General features: G+C 30.8%; 1 long non-coding RNA gene and 1 other non-coding gene across 5 annotated transcripts; both read left to right on the top strand.

Moving 5' to 3' along the window:
* The first annotated feature begins 2005 nt into the window (after positions 1-2005).
* LOC146934344 (uncharacterized) lies at positions 2006-6767 on the top strand. Of its 4 annotated transcripts, none has more exons than XR_015007740.1 (8): positions 2006-2392; positions 2493-2519; positions 2922-2999; positions 3327-3423; positions 3669-3693; positions 4445-4501; positions 5003-5117; positions 6440-6767. It is a non-coding gene; the product is annotated as an uncharacterized LOC146934344 (long non-coding RNA). The 4 variants fall into 4 exon arrangements; XR_015007739.1 differs by having other exon boundaries at positions 2008-2392; positions 6140-6767; XR_015007741.1 differs by lacking the exon at positions 6440-6767 and having other exon boundaries at positions 2010-2392; positions 4445-4533; positions 5003-5353.
* Positions 6768-8431: 1664 nt separating this feature from the next.
* On the top strand, positions 8432-8503 carry TRNAC-GCA (transfer RNA cysteine (anticodon GCA)). Its single transcript has one exon. It is a non-coding gene; the product is annotated as a tRNA-Cys (tRNA).
* The last annotated feature ends 215 nt before the right edge of the window (positions 8504-8718 follow it).

Here is an 8718-nt window from a genome sequence, read left to right as displayed (position 1 = left end):
GTCAGAGGTTGCAAGAATTGAAGGTCGTGTTAGGTATTGCTCGTTTAAAAAGACGGTTAAGGTTATGATAACACCGACGGACTCTATTGATGATTTGAAGACACAACTTAACACTTATTTTGAGCATCTTGGTGAAAATCAATATACACGTCACTTGTCTGCTCTAATGCCAATGATAGACCTAGGAGAAGATAGAGATGAATTCGCATGGAAAACGGCAAGCTATATGCCTTGGATTATTAAAGACGATAGCGACGTCGGATTTATGTTTAGGAATATGGTGGAAAATAATGTATTATATATATATATATATATATATGTTCGTTCCATATGCAATTGTAATGAATGTAAGTAGGGATTTAATTTAATGATGTGTAATGTGTTGTTTTACAGTTGTAATGTGTTGTAATGTGTTGTTTGATTATGGACACTATGTTCCGTTTTGATGAATTTCAAACTTTTGTGTGGTTTGAACCAAATGTCGGTTTGATTTAATTATGGACAAATGTAAAAGATATTGTATTTTTCTTGTTTATGACCGAGTTTCATTGTTGTATAATTTGAATTGCCTATGGAAATGCTCTGGTGAAATTACAGGTCAAAACTGGCCTAAAAACGGCTTGGTAAGGGTTAGCATTAATGCAGGACCTGCTGTCTGCATAAATGCTTTCCTCGGCAGTTAACTACCGAGGAATTCCTCGGCAGTTAACTGCAGCCGGATTTCAAATTCCTCGACAGTTAACTGCCGAGGGGACAAAAACGTATTTTACATGTGTGTCCCAGCCTTCTCTAATGTGTGAACAACAATTTTCTTTTGATTAATCATTAGTATTTTTTTTTTGTATAAATACACTTTTCTAAGAGTCTTCATTTTTTGTTCCCCAAAATTGTCATTTAAAAATGCATAAAACTGCATTCTATACACCTCACCATGCAATTGTGTCAGGGTGCATGGGTTGCGCTTGGGCGTAAAAACAACTCCAAAACACTTCGTACAACTCTATTGCGATTGGACGCAAATCTTTTGCGCCTAGGCTTAAATTGAAAAAATGACTAGAAAATATATTTTAAGACAATTTAATTGTAAGGGTTAAGAAGTGGAGGTCCATGGTTTAAATTCCTACAAAGAGAAAAAACTAACACAACAAAACAATTAACTACTAACATTTGTCATTAAAAAATAATTGTGAGAGAGGCGATACTTGATATTTACAACAACAAAAATTATAGGATGATTACATTGATTGAAGATTTTGGTTTAAAAAATCGAACTCCTTTTAATAAGTTTGAGATATTAATTTGTTCATTACTTTATTACTTTTCTCAATTCCTTTTGTTTGTCTATTCTTCTTGCACTTTTAAGTCATCGATTCTCTAAATATGAAAGTTAGTTATCAACAAAAATATAATTATATCACATTATAATTATATAGTGTTTGATTATTTAAAAAGAAAGGAATGGTTGCATTTTTTAGTCAGTGACAGATTCACGATTTTTGAATAGTGGGGGTACCATATATAAAAATTTGTAGCATTAATAATTGTCATCCTACGATTTTTTGTATTATGGAAATTTTGAATGATTTTCTAATTTTTAATATCAGTAAAAATATCTTTCTTTATATAAATAACAAAACAATCATTTAACCGATTATCTCCCATTCGATTTCGCAGCATTTGATTCTTGATAATATTTATATTATCAAGAAATAATTAGAGATTTATGATTCCTTAAAAAAAATTAGAGATATATGATAATATGTGTGGGCCAAGAGAGAAATGATTTGTGAGAAGTGTAAGTCATATAGTCAAAATGTCAACTATATACATTATACTACTAAAAAAAAGTTTTTAAATTTTTTGTGTATGCACATCTTAATATTAGACTATTAGAAGACCAGTTTTAGGTATGTTTTGACAAGTGTCAATTTTTTAAGTCATCCACCTATACATCACAAAAACTACAAGGTACACTCTTTTTTTCCAAATTTAGCTCTCATGGCTTAGGCGCCAAACTCATTCTTTTGAAATTCAAATCCCCACTAAAATACAAAGAAGATGCACTCAAATCCACAATTTTAGGAAAAATATCTATTCACTTCCTCAAAGACTCATACTGTCATACCTCATATACCCACTTTCTCACACTAACTGCAAATTTCTTTTTCTCTCTCATAATCTCAAACCCGCTTCTTCTCTCTTCGTTTTCTTTATTCTTCCCTTTCATTGTTTCTTCTTCTCCTTCTTTTTCAAACCCTTTTCCTCATCAACATAAACATAAACATGGAGTTCTTCTTTCACTATTGAGTTCTTCATTCTTTATTTTTCCTCAGATTTTTTGGTTCAACCATTGTACAACACGGATCTACAACACCAGATTTGATCTTTAAGGGTAAGTGACTCTCTCTCATTTTTTAATTTCGTTATTTTTTTATTGTTCAAATTATTGCTTGGGTTTTTCTCATTTTTCATATTTTGAATGTTTTTGACAGCAATGAACAATCAGTAGCTATGATAAGGTAAATTCGTTCATCTCCCTATAAGTTAAAAATGTGCTAAGAGTTTTCATCTTGCTTTCCATCTCTTATTTCATGAATTGATTCCATATTATTATTATTCTTTTGTTGAATGTTCAATTGTTTGTTCACATTCACGGTTGTTTTGATGCTTTTGCTGAAACCTCAATTTTTTCTTTTGATTTTGAACCAATACGAGAACTGAGTTGTTGTATTAGTTGGTGGTAGAATTTCCTCAAAAGAAACCCCAATTTCAGTTTCCATTAATTTGGATTATACTTTCAAGTAAAGTTCTTCATGTTATTTGGTTATCGAATTTTGGTAGTATTTATGCGATGAATCAAGATTTTAATTAGTTATTTCAATTTTTTAAATGCACTGCTGCTGATTTCTTCAACCCACAAGGTGTTTGTAAAAGTGTCTGAATGAAGGTTTCAAGATTATATGAGTGGGATGTGTTATGAGGGCTACTTACACATCCAGGTGAGCTTCTATTGTTTTTTGGTTTATTTTGTTGCATTTTGTTTCTTTGTAGATGATCTTAGGTGTGACTCTTTAATGATTTTAATGGTGTTTTTTACAATACTATATAACTTCATTTTACTAGCTCATTATGTATACAATATGCTGGTTCATTTATTTAGAGTCAAGCACAAGATTCATTTTTTTTTCCCTAAAAATAATCTTTTTTTTATTGTTGTGTGCAGAATCTCCATTGTATATTTTCACATTATGCACTGATCTCTCTATGCTCTTTGTGTTTCCACCATTTCCACCATCTCACCTTATTTTATTTTATTTTATTTTCAGCACATCATGGAAGAAGAAATAAGAGCACAGTAGTAAAAGAATTCTCTTGTGGCCGAAAATGGTATCTCGGCTGTCCTTTAGAATTTTGCCATTCATGGTGAGGCCCAGCGAAAATTGTACTTTGTTGTAGTTTTAAAGGCTTTCTTCTTATTGTTCTCATATATTTTTTACGGTGTTTCTTATTTTACAAGTAGGTGTTTCTTAAGATTCACTGTTTGTAAACTTCTTATTTTACAAGTAGATGAACTAAGATGATTATAGTGATGATTCAACTTTCTTGGTTCTTTATTTGTTTGATTTGCTTCTGCTACCAATAATGCTATGTTGCTTTGTACTTTTCAGGTAGTTGATACCAATCCAACCAAAGGTATTTTTCCTCTAATCAATAGTGATACTCCTATTTTATTTTTGGCTCTATTCTAACTTAATTTAGATTCTTTTTAAAAAATCATTTTGCTGTCACTTTTGCTTAAATATGATTTTATAGTTTTGTTTGGAACTTACATTTTAGTGTATCCAAATGTGAAGTTAAGACTAAAACTTAACATGATTGTTTTGTGTTGTTCTGCATCTACTGCATTAGTTGGGGTAGGAGCGTATGCATATTGGAAGGATTTTGTTATTTTCTTTCCATAATTTAGATGTCAGAAATAGACTTCCTGAAAGATTTTTTTTGATGCCATTTATAGGTTAACACTTTTTAAAAAGAACCCTCTTTCTACAAAAAAAAAAAGGGTTTTTAAACCCATCTGCAATATTCGGTTCTTATCTTCAAAGTCAAACCCAAGATGCTTTGTTGGTCCATGCGACATTAGTGTGAAATTTTTAACTTATTAGTGACTTTCTGTTGACATATTTTCTGTGTTAAAAAATTAATCACATATTTTAAACATATTTATGTCTTTTTAGTGTTGAATAATGTATGTGTTTCTAATTTGACATCGGAAGATTGTTTTTGTCGCATAATCATTTTGCTTGCTTGCTTGCTTGATAAGATTATAGTTTCTTCATTGTTGATATTTTTATTAGATTTTTATTAGCTATTATATTCTTCTACAAGTAATTTCATGAAAAGTCCATGTCTTTGTACTTATTGTTACCTGAAATATTTTGTACAGATTTACTCTTTGCCATTTTGAGTTAGTGGACCAGAAGAGTTATTTTTCTTCCAAGAGGTATATTTCTCATGAAAAGTCCCTCACTTAAGGTTTGTTTGATTCATTATCATTGTATGCTAGATGGTTTTATTAATTAATATATGAACAAGATGCAGTAAGGTTTGTATGAATTGCACATAAGTCATAAGATGTGCACTTTGCATGAGAAAACATCAGGTTAATCTAGAGGGTTCCACGGGGATATATGCTGGCCCTTTTTAAAAATTAAGTACTTTAAAGTTTAAGTATTGTTCATACTTTTAAATGTTGAGCCATTATATTATATTTCTTGGAGTAGAATAAACATGTAATTGTCATGTCAAAAGAAGTCAATTGTTTTAAACAAGAAAAACAAAAGAAGTCTGTTGTTCTTCAGTAGTTTAATAATACAATAATTCAACAAGTTATTCAGGTAGTAATGTTATGTCTGTTTTAATGGTGCTGCGTAAGTTTGAGTACACCTGTTCCACTCAGAGTTAATTAATATCAATGTTGTAATTTTATGTTCCGTATGTTTAGGGCCAATTGCAAGACAAAGTTGCTTCAGCTGCTCTATCCAATATACTTAAGAGATGATGATGCTATAATCCAATGGTTAGAGATGATGCTACTGAAGCTTTTGGTTCCATTGCAGGTATTGCATTTAAAACTTCATATTAGGGAATTATGTGACCTCTCTTGTGTAGTCAATAGTATATGCTATTAATTGTGCTTTGTGATGTCATCCATGTATAAAAAGAGAAACACAAGCAAATTGTGTATTGTATGGAATCCATTAATAGATAGTATAGTAGCAGACTAAGTAATGAGCAGTTCTTCTTGTGGTTTGTATTCATTTTTTGTTGATAATTTTAGGCCATGTTTACTATACCATTCTTGGCTTCATGAATTTTGACATTTTGTGATTGATCAGAATTAATCCTTTTTTGCAAGTTTGACCCCAATTTATTTGCTTACAACCCAAACTTTTTAACCCAATTTAGACACAAGTTGACTTAATCAGAAAGCATCTTCTCCATACATCCTATATTTGTGCTATTTTTTCAAGAATCTTATTCCACACTCCTTCAAAGCTTCTAATGTTACACAACTACAAAAGCAGGTTTTACTTTGCTGCAATTTATAGCCAAACTTAATTAAGTTCCCCACTCTGTCTACTTTTCAAAATTTGAATCTCTTAAGCCATATGTCTCTCCCATTTTGAATTTTTACCTTTTCAAACTTACTTAAGTTATTTGCTAATTGTTATATCATACTTTTTATGCAACATGTTTAAAATGTTTATTTAATCTAAACATGTGTCAGATTTTAAAGGCATCCACCTATTAACTCACAAAAATAATAAAGTAGACATTTTTAGCTACTGCTACTTTTATTCAGGAATCTTTCTCTATACACTCCTTCAGAGCTGTATGACAAAAACAGGTTGTATGGTTCCTGAACCTCATATACTTTTCCGTGAAAGATTCCTCACCCCCACAATTCAAATTCAAATCGGATCAAGTTCCCCCCTCTTTCTACTATTTTTTCTTGCCACACTCTTCTATTGACAGTTAACTACTCCTTTTATTCAATATTCACTATAATTGAAGTACATTTTGATCTATTGCCATATGTTGTTTTCTCCAATTTTATAAGGATTTTTTCCCCATGCAGTCTTCAACTATATGCATTTCAAATGAGCTTCCCATATATTCTAGCTTTCATATGAGCCAAACTAAATATAATTGAAACTATGAGCACTTCAAATCAGGCCCACAGACCTCTTAATGCATTGGAGGGCTAATCAAAATTCTTAAATAACTTTTACTTCTTTTGATGGCGATCAAGTTCTGAGTCACTATTTGGGCTTAAGGAAGAGTTATGTGCATCTCATAGATTATGTTAATTTTCAATTTTATGCATATGATAAACGTACAATAGCGTTATGATTTATTGATAACTTCCACAAGCAAGGTTCAAACTACAATGGTAAGAAGGTTTTAGTGAGCTTCATTAGTGTTGGGATGGGTGGATTGTCACCAATTGATGGATTTTTCAAGGCACTTCAAGGCTTAAGAGTTAGCAGCAACTTTATCGTATCTTTGTTTGGTCTGCTGATGATTCTATGCCAATGGTTTTCGCTTTCAGAAGCAATCACAAGCGTTTTTGAAGATACAATACTAGCTTAAATATGACATTTGAATGATTTTAACGTGTATTTAGTATTACTCATGATGAGACTGTAACATATTTGTGAATGTATACATGTTTATATCTTAATAACAGACTAATTTAGCTCATACTTTTAGTAACAAATGCATGAAACTTCCTCAAACTATCCACTTATTAATCATAAAATCGTTAAAGTACAATTGTAGTCAAATTTAACTTTCACAATCATACAACAAAACACAAACCATACACCAACCAGACCAAAATTATATTGTTTCTTCCTCCTAACACACAAGGCCATTTTGGCAAAAATGAAAGCAATTTTTTATAATTTGAATATGTGGTTGATCAGTTGGAATTATGCAAGATCTGGTGGTGGTTTTTTTAACTTTTTATACACAAGGAAAGCAATGTACCTGATTTTTTTTTCTTTTGTTATCTGGAGTTATGTTCTTATGTGGGCATGTATTGTACTTAAATCTACAAGTGCATCTCTAACTCTTGCCTTATGTTATTTGGTTATGTCGCATCATTCGATAACACTTTTGTTGCAATACTTGGTGTAAGCATGACGCTGATTCATTTTGCAATTGTTTTCAACTTCATTATTTCTTTATTATTTATATTGATGAATTTTAAATATTAAGCGTCTCATTTTTTAAACTTCAACCATTTGGTTGATTCACAACACTACATGATTTGACATGTAATCATATTCAACTTTTGAATTGCATTGGAGGTAGTTTAGCTACTTCAAGGGTAATGCTTTGATCGTAGAATTGGTAGTGTAGTATTTTTTTTTGGTTAGCGACTAGATAAGTAGATATAATACAAGTCAAATATTTACTAAATGAGCAGATATAATACATTATTTAAAAAAATAGATATAATACATATCAATCAAGTCAAATCTTTACACGTGGCTATTAAATTTATGGGGACTTTATAAAGAAAATACATGTGGTTAAGCGGAGGTCAGGAGGATATATCTTTAAGTGAACAATTATCTCATCAAAAATTAAGAGGATTTAGAAACAATTCATACACAACTCAATCCGCACTCCAAAAACACGGGGCCTGTAAGATATACTTATGGTTTGAAAATAAAATGAGTTAAAAATTTTGTTTGTTGGATTAACAAATAATAGTGAATTTTGAGATATACATATATGTTAATCAATATTAAATGTATTTCATTCTGTCAAAAAAAAATTAAATGTATTTCATATTAGGTATAACAAACTACAAGTATATAAAAATATGTATATTTATAATTAATCTTCTCATAATTAATTTTCTTCCCGTGCGTTGCACGGGTGTAAATACTAGTGCCCACACATCCAACAACATACATCTATCCCAGACAAGAGTTATCTTTGATTCATTTATTTGATAAAGTGAAGCTTCTCTTGCAGGTTGAAAACTAAGAATGATAATTTAACTTTTGAGTTTCATGTACGGTGTATTAATCTTCTTCGGTCTTTGAGTTATATTACTTAGTTGGTGTTTATGTATTGTTTTTTGGCTAATGTTTGTGATATGGTCTTTTTTGCTTTGTTGGTATCTGATTTATAATTTCTCTTTGCATTGACTTTTCATTCTTCACATTGCACTGTGTCGGTTAAGATCTTTTTGTAGTTAATATATTTCATTTTGACATCTTTAAAAAAAAGTATATAGTCTATGTAAACTTATCTTAGGGCTGGGGTCACCTTAACGGTGAATTTGAATTGGATGAGTTTTAAATGTATTTTATATACATTATATTATATGGACACATGATTATCATCAAACGGGTCCATAGCTCAGTGGTAGAGCATTTGACTGCAGATCAAGAGGTCACCGGTTCGAACCCGGTTGGGCCCTTTTTTGAAATACATATTTTTTTCCTTTTCACCACTGATTACTACCCCAATAAATCCAGCTGGTTTTATTTTAATTTTTTGACTGAAAGCTGCAACTAGTTCAATAGAAGGAGATTGTCGTATCATATAACAAATAGTAGTAACTTTTTTCACAAATATTATCCTTACATTCCCAAAAAAAATTAATTGTCTACAAAGGAATCAAGATATAATTTA

This window comes from Medicago sativa, chromosome 4 (genome assembly GCF_051527215.1).
Source record: "Medicago sativa cultivar Bolivia chromosome 4, Bolivia_mono, whole genome shotgun sequence".
NCBI lineage: Eukaryota > Viridiplantae > Streptophyta > Magnoliopsida > Fabales > Fabaceae > Medicago > Medicago sativa.
Note: the sequence above shows the minus strand (reverse complement) of the source record. Positions and strands in the feature narration are given on the sequence as shown.